This window comes from Telopea speciosissima, chromosome 9, assembly GCF_018873765.1.
Source record: "Telopea speciosissima isolate NSW1024214 ecotype Mountain lineage chromosome 9, Tspe_v1, whole genome shotgun sequence".
Taxonomy (NCBI): Eukaryota; Viridiplantae; Streptophyta; class Magnoliopsida; order Proteales; family Proteaceae; genus Telopea; species Telopea speciosissima.
In genome coordinates, this window is record NC_057924.1 from 49,370,415 (window position 1) to 49,385,829 (window position 15,415).

General features: G+C 37.9%; 1 long non-coding RNA gene across 1 annotated transcript; it reads left to right on the forward strand.

Annotated features, from left to right (window-relative positions):
• Positions 1–3,408: 3,408 nt before the first annotated feature.
• On the forward strand, positions 3,409–15,377 carry LOC122640357. Its single transcript, XR_006329648.1, has 3 exons — positions 3,409–3,419; positions 10,749–10,753; positions 15,251–15,377. It is a non-coding gene; the product is annotated as an uncharacterized LOC122640357 (long non-coding RNA).
• Positions 15,378–15,415: the final 38 nt, after the last annotated feature.

Sequence of the window (15,415 nt, forward strand, 5' to 3'; positions counted from 1 at the left end):
CTCTACCGATACTGATATGAATCGATCAATCCAACCAATCCGATACCTCAAACCATTACAAAACTATGTTTTGTCTTGTTTTTGGTGTCCCACTTTCTATTAAAAATGATTTGAAAATTATATAGCACAAGAGTATACCAACTTGCCCTTTTATATAACTTATCTATAATACCTTTAGTAATAGTGGTGGAATCAGAATTAAGAATATTATTATTTCCTTGACCACTTCCTCTCCCTTGTCCTACGGTTGATTTAGACATGGTGATAAGACAATGGTTGTCAAATTATTAAACCAAAAAATTCAAAACCTTTGAGTACACAATGGAAATGTCAATAATTAAATAGGGCGGAAATTATCTGTGCAACAGTGTAGGCTGCGCCCAGACACATGGGTTGCCCACTTAAGGGGGTAGGGTGATCATTTCATCCATTCTCATGTGTCTGGGTGCAGCCTGCGCTGCTGCACAGAGAACATTTGACCAATTAAATATTGTGAGAATAATCTACACTTGCAAACTTTAACTTTCCAACCCAAAGGGAAGGGAAGAATGAGAAATTGATGGATTTCAACTGGATGGTTAGAAGATAACGAGGAAAATCCGGTGAGAAAAATAAAAATTGTTTCATTCTACATAAAGGAAAAAAGAACTCTATCTGGGGCTATGGCCCCAACGCCTAGACGTAGGAGTGCATTAAATTACCGCCGCTTATCCTGTGAGAAAAAGAATCTTGTCCATATTAGTACCCCATGCGCATGTTCTCATTGGCTCCTACCCTAATGCAGGAAAGTTATCGCCCCCAGTACTACTAGGGGTGTTGTGCACAGTACCCCCAATAGTACTGGGGGCCATAAAGGTCCCCCTAATGCAAGGGCCACATGACCAAGCACATCGATCTCTTGTCCTTTACATAATTAACATAAAATGCCTACAGTACCTCCAATCTTCGATCAAAATATAAGGAGATAATCACTCTCCCCTTATAGGGCCTAGGGGATGGTATATATATTTCCTTGGACAGAGTTTCTCTTCACCCATCGTGAAAAGGGAACAACTAAAGTTAAGGGTGTTAAAGTTTAGCCCAAACCGGTTGATTGGACCTAGATTGAGCGGAACCAAACTCTTATCAGGGTTTGGTTTTGAATTGGGAGTTTATGGAGCCGATAGATATTGTATCCAAATTGAATTAATTGAAACAAAAAAGCAGACTGAACTCTATAAAAAATTTGAGACTGGAGCGAATAAAACCCTTCCATTGATTTTCTTATGTATAAATGTAAATTCGAAATCGAACCAAACCAAACTTGATAGTAGCCGGATTACAAACTGATAACAAATACAACAAGAAACCAAACCAAAATTGATTGAAACCAAACTTCCTCATCGATTTGGTTTCGAATTAGCCCAATAACAAATAGAAACCGATTCAATCTGATTGACACCCTTATCTTAAGCCACGCCATCCGACCTTTGGATTAAACTAAAGATGGATGTTTTCTAATTAGTCAATTGGGATGGAAATTAATAATGAAACTCGCGTCCAAAGATTCCAATCATAGAGTCATATCATGGAAGATGAAAAGACCTAGCAACCGAAAAAAAGTTTCTCGTATTTTCTTTTCCATTTCCTTTTGGTAAAAAATCAAATGGATGTTTAGAAAATTATATCATGGAAGATGAAAAGAACTGGCAACGGAAAAAAAGTTTCTGGTATTTTCATTTCTTTTTTCTTTTGGTAAAAAATCAAACGGATGTTTAGAAAGTTTTAACAATCCATCAAGATATAGTTGCTTATGTAACATCTTTCCTCTAAAATCTATTCATATAAGACCCAAATTTTAATCCAAAATATTGGAGAAAAGATGAAAAAAGAACTCTGTTCAAGAATGCATGTACGCACTGCTTCTAGACACATATAAGGTGAAATGATCAATCCAAACCCCCATGAAATGTACAAGTAATGCTCCACTTGATGCACCACATCGCTCTCCCATTGACTCCGAGTGCGCGTAGGACCCATGCTCCTAGATAGAGAACACTTCCTCTAATATGGTTTTTCAAGATCGAAAACACGTCTAACAGAAGAAGCAGACATATGATGTGATATCAACCTATCAGTCTTCTTGTTTGCACCTCACTAAGCATATATTCACCTTTCAACTACCAGCCATAGGGATAAAGTCTTTTGTCATTTAAGGCCCACCATGTGAATAAGAAAGCTATTCATCGACAGCTTTTGTCTTCTAAATTATCAAGGAGATCGAGAATATATATATGTATCATGTATGTGTGTTCTTGTTTTTATTGGAATAAATTTCTCTGTAAGAAAGTGTTGTCTTCCCCCAAATGATTGTAAATGAATGAAGTTAGAGAACTGCTATATTTTCTCCCATTATGTAAAAGTTTTGTTTCTTTGTACAGAAGATCTTTCTACTTAATAAAGAAAGTGAGAGAACTTGGAACTTCTTCCTCATTATGAGAGTTTTTGTGGTCCTTCACTCCACATTCACCACACCTTTTGGAGATTCTCAATCTAAACATGTAGTGGGATTTTTTTGTGTGGCATTAGTTTCAATCAATTTCTAGATCTTGAAATCTGAATGAAGATGACCAACCCAACTAAGTAGCTAAAGTGGTTTTGCTTAATATAGAGGAGTATCTTTGTTTTAGGCACTTAATTAATTGTTTCATGTGGAAGGGTGATTTGGTAATTTGGTTGGATAGGGTGGACCTCCACGCAATGAGAAGGTTGCTCCACTGCTGCAACCTAGTGGTTGTGGGTTCGAATTGAGAAACATCCTCTCCACAAAGCAAGGGTAAGGTTGCGTACATTATGACCCTTCCTAGACCGCGTAGTGGTGGAACCCTCGTGCCTTGGTTACGTCCCTTTTTTTTATTATCCAAATTTTAGAATAAATTCAATAATATACTCTCTCATATATTGACATGCACTAGGCCCTCTCGGTACGTAGTCTATCCGCCCTCTATGATGTAGTCTTGGAGTTTTCAATGCTTTGTTTTTCCAATTGGACAGCTTCGCTCAGGTTAAAACTTGACATATGAGTGGGAGACTTTGGGGTTTACTTGTTCATAAAATTTCACACTCATCTAACCTGCTACGTGACAATATTCTTGATAAATCTATCTAAAGGTATATTCCAAACTCTTAAGATTCATTTTTCCCATTAATAATAGGTTATTTGATTAATTCACATATTTAATGATTCTTTTCTATTGTTTAACCTAATTTTTAATGAAGATCACATCAGAAAACTTAACGTTTTATGGTGAAGCATGATTGTAGTAGAACAGAACAAATCTGTAGCATTCTTAGAATGTTTATTTATTATTTTTATTATTTTTGTTTGATAGAAAAACATATTCATTAATCAAAAGAGAAAGAACTAAGGAATATTTCAAGTTTGGCTTGGAGAGTCCAAGCCCACCCAAAGCCCACTTGAAAAATTCCAGCGCTAAGGTTAGGGTCTTCAGCCCACTAGCTGGGCTAAGGTTGGGATTTCTAGGCCCAGGGTTTGGTAAGGCCGAACTTAGACTGATACCTTGGGTTGAGCCTGATCCAGCCCACCATTCTCTCCCTTTATCTCTATGTCGGCTAGCTGGGTTAAGGTTGGGATTTCTAGGCCCAGGGTTTGGTAAGGCCGAACCTAGACTGAGGCCTTTGGTAGAGCCTGACCCAGCCCACCCTTCTCTCTCTCTCTATGTGATTGTGTGTGCATGTAAAATATAAAATCAAAATAACTTAGCTTCCTAGAATAAGAATGTTTTTGGCCATGTTAATTCTCTAAAAAATACCTGTTATGAACAATTTGGGAATTTTGAGGATGCTGACTTGAGTTCTTTCAATCCTGATGCACTTAATCTTCTTGCTTCTAGAATTAAGTGGATTTTGGATGCTGAAGAAAAGTTTTGGTTCCAGAAATCTAGGCATTTTTTTTTATTATCAACGATGGGGACAAAAACACAAAATTCTGTCATTCTGTTTCTAAGGCTCACATTCGGAAAACAAGTATTTCCTTTATTTTAGATGATGATGGTGCTAAAGTTGATGTACCTCCTGAAATTGCTATGGTTTTCTCTAAACAACTAGCAAAAATTTTCATTTCATCTAATCCTTTGGATACTTCTTTCATTGAATGATTTTTTCCCAAATTGACAAATACTTCTCTCGATAGTTTGAATACTGCTGTGCCCACTTTATCTGAGATTCGTCATGCTGTCTTTGCCATTGGTGCCTATAAAACACCTGGACCAGATGGTTTTCAGGCGTATTTTTACCATCATTTCTGGGATTTGATTGGGTTGGATATTGAACAATTTGTGTTTTCTTTTTTTACTAATAACTATTTTCCCCTTGGCTGCAAACACTCTTTTTTTTTTTTGCATGATACCAAAAAAGGAAAATGCATATGTGGCTTCTGACTATAGACCCATTAGTCACTGTAATGTTTCTTATAAGATTTTGGCGAAAACTTTGGCAAATGGTTATGCCCTATCCTTACTTCTTTCATTTCTCATTTTCAGGCTACATTCATACCTGGTAGACAGATATTTGATAACATAACTATTGCCCAGGAAATTTTCTCCTATCTCAATAAAGTGAAAGGGAAGACGGGATATGCTGCCATTAAACTTGATATGTCCACAGCTTATCATCGAGTTGAATGGTAGCTTATTGGTAACCTCTTTCATGTTCTTGGGTTCAATGACCATTGGATATCCCTAATCAATACTTTAATTTCAACCATCTCTTTTTCTATGAAAATTGATGGGAGTCCATTTGATTTTTTAAAACCCTCTAGAGGACTTAGGCAAGGATGCCCCTTAAGCCCTTACCTCTTCCTCCTTACCATGGAAGTTCTCTCTAGACTTTTGGTAGCTTATAGAGAGATTGGCCTCTTTAAAGGTATTAAAGTTAACAGGAATGCTCCGGAGATCTCTCATCTTCTCTTTGTAGATGGCATCTTTATTTTTTGTAGAGCTTGTGATGAAGATTTTTTAACAATAAATTCTATTTTAAATCTCTTTTCTGATCTAACGAGGCAGGAGGTGAACTTTTCCGAAAGTAAGGTGTGTTTTAGCAAAAATGTTAGGAACCCTAAAAAAGAAACTTTGTGGCCTGTTGAATCTGAAAGAATTGAACCCTGACTCTCTGTATTTAGGGACCAAACTTTGTCACTCCAGATCAAAATGTAGAGACTTAACCCATATTGTGGATAGGGTTTGATCTAAACTTGCGACTTGGAAGGCCAATCACCTTTCTTATGCAGGGAGGAGAATTTTAATTCAATCACTCCTCTCTTCTACCCCTTCTTATCTCATGCCATGTTTTCTTTTCCCTTTGAAAATTTGCAAAGAGTTGGATTCCATTTATCTTTGGTTCTGGAACAATGATCATAGAGATAAGAAAAAATGCCATTTGATTGAGTGAGATAAGGTTTGTCAGCCCCTAAGAGATGGGGGTCTTGGGATCAGAAAATCTGAAGTACATAATAAGGCCTTACTTTTAAACATAGGGTGGAGATTGATAATCGAAACCTCTTCTATTTGGGCCAAGGTGATTAAGGCTAAATATTTTCCACATAGGTCCATTTTTTACCCCAAAACTTCTTCAAAAAAATGGTTCCTGGACATGGAACAACATTGCAACAATTCTTCCAAATCTAAAGAAGATTGACTTTCGACAAGTTGGGAATGGTAAGTCCACCTCATGTTGGTATGATCCTTAGATACTTTCTAATACAGGTAATTTCTTCCCACAAATTACCTCCCATTTGTCAAACTTAAATACGGTACTTGATTTTATAAATAACAATTGTTGGAATAATTCACTTTTACAATCTTGTTATTCACCAATGACTTAATAATATTCTTAGGATTAATACCTCTTCTAGTGATGATTTGTGGAGATGTTCATTTTCAAAAAATGGAATATTCTCAACAAAGCAGCCTGCCAACTTCATTGCCAAATCTAATTCTCCTAGGCCAATACATTTCCTATGGTGGAATTTTTTTTGGAAGATTAACATTCATCCTCGTTTTAAAATGTTTTTTTGGCGTGTCTTAAATGCAGGAATCCCTGTCACAGCTTCTCTTTCGAAATGGATGCCCATCGAGCCTTCTTGTGTTTTCTGTGGTTCTAACGACCAATCGATTTTGCATATTTTCTTATCATGTGATTGGACTAAGCGTATCTGGGCTTCTGGCCCTCTTGGATTGAGAACCGAGCATCTCTCTGCTCCCTCTCTTATCCACCTCTGTGAATCTTTCCTTGGCTTGAAGGCCTTTGATAAACAATTTTCAAGTTGTTGTTTTTTTTTTTTTTTTCCTATTTTTATCATAACCTGTTATTATATTTGGTCTGTATGAAACAATGTTTTATTGTGTGCGGATAAGGCTGACCCTATGTTGGTCATCCAGAATGTTACTAGATGGATTGCAGATTTGAATCTTCACCTACCATTACCAAGACTCCTACACTGGAACACACTTTCCTCCACTTTTATCAATATCTGCTAACCTCTATTTGGAATTTCCTATTTTAATGGTCGCAGGAATTTTTGAATCCGATCTAAAACTTGCAAAGTGGACTTTTTGTATTTTGATAGATGGACAAAATTTCTTAACAGCTGTAGGTAGCTTGAACATACAGGATGCTAAAGAAGCAGAACTTTTTGGAATCAACCAAGGATGGAAGAAAGCATAGGAAGACTAGATCCCCATCAAGAGAGTGTCGGAACAAACAGCTAGTGAAAGTAGTGTTGGAGCACATCGTCAGCACTCGCAACCAAGTGGAGTTTGGCAGAACACATTCGCGGATTGTTGCTGGAATTTGATACCGGCAGCCTAATTCCCCTATACTCTAAAATGTCCAATGGAATTAGCTCTAAAATCTTCCATGTCAAAAAATTGAGGGTATATAATTGTGTATAGTCATACAAAGAGATAAAAAATAGTACATTCAAAGCTTTAGATTTCGTTTCTTAACTTCTAAGAGAAATCTGTCACAAATGGAAGATGAACTCGCTTTAGTAAACCATGAAAAGAAACAATAGTTAAGGTTGGCCCATCTCAGAGAAACCTATCTTAGATAGAGAAGAAATCGAACCCTTTTGCGGATTGCCTGATTTTTCGAAGTTAAAATTTATCATTTGTACACAGATCTGCTAAGAGGAAGAGGTCATTCTTGAGTCTAAAATCAGAAGTATGACCACAACACCAACATAGAATCAAAGAAAACAACTAGCTTCGTGATGCACTTTAATGATTGAATATGTTCAACAAGAGAGGAGTCGAAGACGGAGACGGAGAAGAAGGGTAGGTAGAAAGGGGAAATTACTTAAAACCCTTATTTCAAGTAGTTGGTAAATAGTATTTGGTGGAAAAATAAGTCCAGTTACAATACATTGTTGTAAATGGGTTGATTACAAACAGCTTTACCCTTAAAAGAAAAACACTATAAAGGTCTGAACATTATCGGTTAATTTTTTTTTAGGGGCAGTGTGTTGTAATCTCTCGTACTTTATTAATTGAGCATTAGCTAAGTATATATAATACAAGTACAGGAAGCCACTTGTGTGTGACATGTACATCAAGAATACAGGTTAGCATAACAGAAAAGATTCTGATAGATACAAGTAACTGCCCTACAACTAACTAGGGTTAGCCTTCTCCTTTACATACCCCCGCTAGCGCAAAGGATAAAAAATTATAAGCTTGTACCGTAAGAGTATAAACCAAGTGCGAGGTAAACCCTTCGTGAGAACATTAGCTACTTGATCAATTGTAGAAACATAGCGGACTTGTAGACGCTTGGACGCTACCAATTCACGCACAAAATGAAAATCAATGTCAAGGTGCTTTGTAGGAGAGTGGAACATTGGATTTGCCGTTAGATACGTTGCCCCAACATTGTTGCACCAAATCGGAGGTGGAGTAGGGAGAAAAACCCCAAGCTCGCCCAATACTGAGCGAAGACAGACCAGTTCAGTTGCAGCGGAAGCAACAGCTCAATACTCTGCCTTGGTAGAGGAACGAGATACAGTGCATTGCTTTCGGGAACACCAAGAAATAAGATGTGACCCAAAAAGTATGCAATAACCCGTGGTGGACCGATGATCATCAGGGCATCCAACCCAGTCAACATCTAAAATGGCGGAGAGCGCGATAGATGATTGGGTACCAAAGAAGAGACCCCAAGATGTTGTGCCACAGAGGTAGCGAGGTATGAGCTTAACGACAAACCAATGGATATCAGTCAGAGCGTGCATGAATTGCGTGACTTGGTTAACAGCGTACCCAATATCTGGGCGCATAATCGATAGGTATTGTAATGCACCAACAGTTTTTTTTATATAATATCCTATCAGAGAATGGAGAACCAGTCTGAATTGAAAGTGGAGCACCAGAGGCAATTGGTGAAGAAATAGGCTTACCACAGTGCATATTAGTATGTTGGAGCAAGTCTTCAATATATTTCTTTTGGGTTAAGTGAAGCCCAGAGGAAGTGCGTTGCACCTCAATGCCGAGGAAAAAAGCAACTCACCCAAATCTTTTAAAGCAAAGGAGCATCCCAAGGCTTTAATGAGAGCCGAGATAGCCGATGGACTATTACCCGTGATCAACAAATCATCCACGTAAAGATGGAAATAGATCACCACAGTGCCTTGGCGAAAGATAAATAGGGGAGTATCAGTGCGGGAAGCCATAAACCCTTGAGATAATAAAAAGGTACTCAACTTGGTGTACCAGGCCCATGGAGCCTGCCGAAGCCCATATAGTGATTTGCGAAGGCTACAAACATGGTTGGGCATTGTATAATGCACAAAATCGGGAGGTTGAACAGAAAAGCTAAGAAGACATAGTTGAATGAACTGGACAGGAGGTAACCAGTGAAGAATCAGGAAAGTGGGGTTCAACAAAATGGACAAGTCAAGAAATGTAAATTTTCTTAGTAGTGGGATCAAAGCAACGATATCCTTTGTGTGAAAGAGAGTAACCCAGAAAAATACATGGCCGTGAGCGGGGAGCAAGCTTCTGTGGAGAGTATGGCCTTAGCCAAGGGTAGCATAAGCACCCAAAAATGCGCAGAAAATCATAGTCTGAAAGAGTACCAAAGAGGGCCTCCAAAGGTGTAATATTTCCAACGCCTGATAGGGGTTGTCTATTGATAAGGTAGACACTTGTTTGGAAGGCAGCAGACCAGAAACGCTCAGGCATCGCAACATGTAAAAGTAAGGCAAGTCCAGACTCAACGGCATGCCGATGCTTAAGCTCGACGACACCATTCTGATGCTGGGTATGCGGACAAGAGAATCAGTGTGTAATAATGCCATGAGAAGTGAGAAAGGGAGTAAGTTTTTCAAACTCCCCACCACCATCCGATTGAAAAACCTTAATGGTGCGTTCAAAGAAATTTTCAACAAGAGATTTAAATCGTTTAAACGCAGCAGAAACATCGGACTTATTACAAATTGGATACAACCAGCAGCACCTCGTAAAATCATCAATGAAGCAACATAGTAACTGAAATTGTCAAAAGAAAGTACAGGGCCTGGACCCCAAAGATCACTATGTATAATGTCCAAAGGTGCAGAACTAGAAGTTACAAAAGAACTAAATGGTAGTCTATGAGACTTGGAACAACAAGAAGCATCACAAGGTACAGAAGTATCAGTAGCAAGAAGACTCTAGGAGCGAATGAGCTGGTGCACACAAGGACGAGTGGGATGGCTAAGTCGATTGTGTCAGTCTGCAACAGATGGAACAGAAGCAGAGCAAGCCGTGGGGGATGGCAACAAAGGTGCAAGGGAGAGATGAAACAGACCATTGCCACTTGGACCTTGGTAAAGGATCCGATGAGTCTGACAATCCTTTACATAGAAAGAAGTAGGATTAAACTCAAAATAGGCCTTATTGTCCTAACAAAAACAAGAGATGGATAAGAGATTACAATGTATATCAGGAACATACAGAACATTGGAAAGATAAAAAGTGTGACCACATGAAGAAACAATTGTAGAACCAATATGAGTAATAGACAGACCTTGGTCGTTACCAACGATCACATTATCAGTTCCATTATATGGTTCACAGATGGCTAAGTTTGAGAAGTCTGTAGTAATATGATTATTAGAGCCACTATCTAACAACCAAGTAGAAGAGGAAAATGAAGAAGGCAGGATAGCAGTGGAGCAAAATCTACCGAGGTATGCATGGTTGAATCGCTGAGGACACTGAGAAGCCAGGTGACCTTCAAGTCGACAGATCTGACAGGTGCTCCTAGGTGTATTCATGAAAGAAAGAGACGAGTCCTATTGGCCCAATGGAGGAGATGAATCCTATTCCTGGTAATAACGCTAAGAATAAGAACCTTGGCGTCGATAGTCATTTGAACGACCAGGCGAAGAGCCTTTGTAACCAGAGGAACTGCCTTTGTAACCAGCGAAAGATTGTGACAGCTCTTGTTGGCCAGAAGTGCGACCATCAGAATAAGATCGGTGATTCTGAGAATAATACTGCCGACGAGGTCCACGAGATCGAGAGCCACCAGAACCACGAAAAGAACCACCAGAATTAGCAGAGTGCAAAGCAGTGTTTGCAGTTATAATACCTCCAATAGCAGCAATGACAGAGGAGGTAAGGTAGAATTCTTGACTCAATAGCAATCCAGAGAGATCTAAGGACAATATAGGCTCAGCACGGATGCGAACAGACGTCGTAAAATCACAGTAATCGTCCCCAAGGCCGCGAAGAACAACCAAGACCAGATCCTCGTCAGAAACTGGAGTGTTGGTGGCAGCCAGAGCATCAGCCAGGGAACGAACTTCAAGAAAACACTCTATGATCGTAGAGGCACCTTTGTTCAGGCGCAACAAACGATCCTTCAGATCCATTGTGCGAGATTGAGAGGAAGGAGCAAAAACTCGAGCCAAAGTTTCCCAAGTGTCAAATGACGTGTGAGCACTGATCACATGGGGAAGAGTTTCCTCAGACAGCGAGATCAGCCAACTGAGGATCAGTTGGTCTTACTGATCCCAAAGATCACCAGATGCTGAAGAGTCCGATGACGGATGCTGAAAGGAGCCATCAAAGTATCCGAGCAAATAGTGGCCACGCAATAATGGAAGAAATTGAGCCTTCCACAACAAACAATTCGTGGCAGTGAGCTTAAGAGGCAAGGATGGAGACACATTTAAAGAAATCAGCGACGACAACATTTCGACAGTAGTAGAAGTCGTTTGGCTGCCAGAGCGATCAAACATGAAAGAACAAGAAGAAAGACAGACTAAGGAAGATAAAAAGTTGAAGCAGAAGGATGAAAAGAAAAGACAAAGGAAGAAGAACAGTCACGCAACTGAAAGGACCAGAAAAGGAGGAAAAATCTCGTAAAAGGTTATGGCTCTGATTACCATGTTGTAATCTCTTGTACTTTATTAATTGAGCAATAGTTGAGTAATAATACAAGTACAAGAAGCCACTTGTGTGTGACATATACATTAAGAATACAAGTTGGCATAACAAGAAGCCACTTGGCATAACAAGAAAGGTTCTGATAGATACAAGTAACTGCCTTAGGGTTAGCCTTCTCCTTTAGAAACATAGAACTGAACGATGAAATTTTATTTTATTTTATTTAATTTGTTGTGGGGTAAAAAGAACTGAACGATGAATGGAATGTAAGGAATTAGGAGACATAAACCCTTGATTGTTCTTTTTTGTTTTTCTTCCAAAATCAGATTCTCTCAACCTAAACCCTCCAACCCACGGCTTTCTGCCCATCGCATATAACCATCGACCGAGCATAATCTTCTTCAAAATCGCTATTGAACGATCCGATTCGGCTCACGTCTTCCCCAGAGCAGCCCGCCTTACTCCGGTATGTAGTCTCTCTCTCTCTCTCTTTCTCTGTTTCTGTCTTTTATGTTGAATAAACTTAGCAAACACATTCTGAGAAAGCTTGACAGTTGCCATTTTCAAACAGAACAGACAAAGCTAGCAGAAAAATCCCAGCCTCCAAACCAGTTGAAGTTGAAGAGACACTGATAAGAAATTTATCCCTTTACACTAAAAGAATGAGAAATCCCATCTGGGTCTTCTTTGGAATCCGGTTTCCCCTGCTCCCTTGCTGTAAAATTGTGTAATTTTGTACAATTTTTCCTGCGAAATAGGCAGAGTTGTTCTTGGGTATTATTTCAATTGTTAGATGATTGTTAACAAGTTTTTATGCATGAATAAACTCATCTATGGTTAATAGAGTCATTTCCTTCTCGACCCCAGCGGGGGAAAGAATGGGTGAATGACAAATTTGTTGAAGAATAATGTGGAAATAGATTTAAGGAAAATTAGGACTTGTACCAATAGTTGACAAGATAAGAATGTTGATTGAGTTGGATTGGGCATGTGCAATTACAACCGCCAAGTGCTTAAGGAGTGATTTTGTGCATATTGAAGGTAGTCAAAAGACAAGCTGCAGGCCAAAGATGACTCAGGTTTGAATGCTTGATGAGAAAAAACTTGATTAATGTTGATTTACTGGCTGTAATGGCTTTAAATAGTAGCATATTAGAACAATATTCATGTAGCTGCAAGGGATTTGCAGCTATGAGAAAATCTAATTTTAGTTTTGGTCTTTATCTTCATCTCTATGGAGATATGAAATATTCCATTGAGATATATCAACATATGCAGCAAGGTATTTACCTTCATTAGCACTTCCTTTGTTACACTTATGGTGCGATTTTGCATCCTTTTTAGTACTACACATTCTAACTTGCAATTTAAATAGTTCTAGACAGCAGGATCAACAGAAAAAATGAAATGCAACAATCTTGTATCAAAGGAAAAAAAATAAAAATAAAATAGATGTGATGAAGTTAGCTGTGTCACAAATGATTTTGGAAAGTTTGAGTCCGAGGTCATAATTAGAAGGTTATGAGAGGTCTCAGTCTGTCTATGGTTATCTGCTTTTGGAAAGTTTAACTTAGTAGAGACATCTAGTCTAGTTTCAGTTTTTAATGTTTCTAATTTCTTTGTTTATGAATTAGCAAGAAAAGATATGCAGCACATTCAGTTAACAACTAATATAACACTTACTATATTTGAATGGTGATAAAACTTTGTTCAGTTGAACTGAGTTCAGTTGAGTTTGAAGGACTCATGGGAGTTGCTAAATTTACATTTAGGGTCAAATTTTAGTCCAAGGTTTGTAATTAGAATTGGTCTTTGAGTAATTTAGATGGGTATAGTTTTCTTATCTTTTTTTTTTTTTTTTAAATTTGACAATGGGATTAGTTTTTTTCTATGTTCTGTTTTCGGGTGTGTAGGATGCTTTTATGTTGTTAGTTTACATGGGAATAGTTTTCTTATCTTTTATTTTTTTTAATATGACAATGGGATTAGTTTTTTTCTATGTTCTGTTTTCTGGTGTGTAGGATGCTTTTATGTTGTTAGTTTATAACAAGCTTTTACGTAAAGGTGCTGTTGTTTTTTGGAGCATTGTAGTCCGTACAAAGGCACATGTGATAGCCAAGTGGGTGTACTATGTTCGCATTTAGTGAACTGAACTGGATTTGTTAATCTTCTTTGCTTCACCACTGGTTGGTGAGCTTTAGTTTTTAGAGCTAGTTGTTGCTTGTACCAAGTAGTGCATGGTGTGAGATGATTCCCGGACAATGATACCCTTTCCAATATTCCCCCTATAGACTCCACACGAGGATTCAACACCTTTTCAAGTATATCAGTCTCATCAATAGCATCAAAGTTGAATTGCACCTGGAAGTAAAATGTGATCCCAGCATTTCAATACAGTAATTCAAGGAAAATAATGGAAAGCCTTAGGGTCTTTACTAAGTTGTGTAGTACCAGTAAAGTGAAAGTGTGAGGGACATTGTATGAATTCTTAAAACAATCACAATTCTCAGAGGGTGTTAGCTTGAACTCTGATATCCCCTGGGTGACCTGAAGATTGATATGCCATAGAATAAATTAGTTGAAAATAAAAGATATGCAAAAAAAAAAAAATTGGTGGAAATAGCACTGGACTACAGACCAGGCCACACTTCCTTGCATCAATTTATGCATGTCCTCATCAATCTGGTGACCCAACCGATGAATCATCTCCAATAGGTGCATTGTAACCATCCAATCATTGAACATTTTTGAAGATATATGTATCGCTTGTACAAAAGAACATGATGACTAGATGGCTCCTACTCTCAAATCAGTGTCACCTAACTTTGAGCTGCATCATATCCAAAAGTTATTCTAACAAATAGACAAACAGACTGGATGGATTCACGGATGTAAACTATAGTATCTGGTAGAACAGCCATGGATGCACTACTTAGACGTGGATAAGATCTATCCACACTAAATTTTTTCTGATGCCTCTACAAATAGATGCCCAAAGAAGTGAAGAACTGTGTTTTCTTTAGGCCTTGCGGTAACTCTGTAAGCTGGTTCTGCATGGTTTTGAAATGCTTTCATTTCTTTCAAATCAGTTAGCTAAGACAGCAATGGTTAGCTGAGTTACAAGTCTATTGAGAAAATTTATTTTGATATTGTACATTTCACTCATTTGCACATTTATTTTTGGATTATCATTAATCTCATTAATCTTATTGAATTGCATGCATTACTTGAACAATTATTGTATATGCAACCATGTTGGTGGCATTACTTCACTAAGTGGTATATAATACTATTTTTGACGCATTATAACTTGCAGAACAATGACAGAATGATCACAACATCGCATGTATTCATGTGGCCAAAGTTTAATGATGTTATTTTTAATGATGGAATTTTTGTAAGTACTGGATATGTAGAACTTGCCACATGGCCAATGTTGTTGTCTGACAGTAATTTTAGAAAGAATTTGAGAAAAATCCTACTTAAATTTCAATGTATGGTTCATTATACAAAATTGGTGATGTTGAACTGCCAGAAGTGCTTTTGTTAAAGTACCTTACAAACCTTTTTCTGTTTCTTTTTTGATTCAGAAACACTTTTTACGCTTGTTACCAAAACACATTTCACTCCTGCAGAAGTGTTCCCCTAGAAAAGAACTAAGAAAAAACATTTCTAGCTCATAACACTTATACGGAACAGAAGTGTTACCAAACAAGGCCTAAGAAGGTTTGACTAACAATTAAGATTCATTACGACCAAAAAAATAGAGACTAAAGTAGTAATAGATCTAACAGAATATTCCAGCAAGCTTCTAGATGAAGTAATCTTCTAGATAATCTCCTCTCCACACAAATCACATTGGTCATGCAAATCTTCATTCAATCTTCTAGAATATCCTCCGTGCAAATCTCCTCCAAATCTTCTAAAACAAACAATAAACACCTAATTTTGTATAGACCTCACAACCCCCATATTTAGGCTTATAG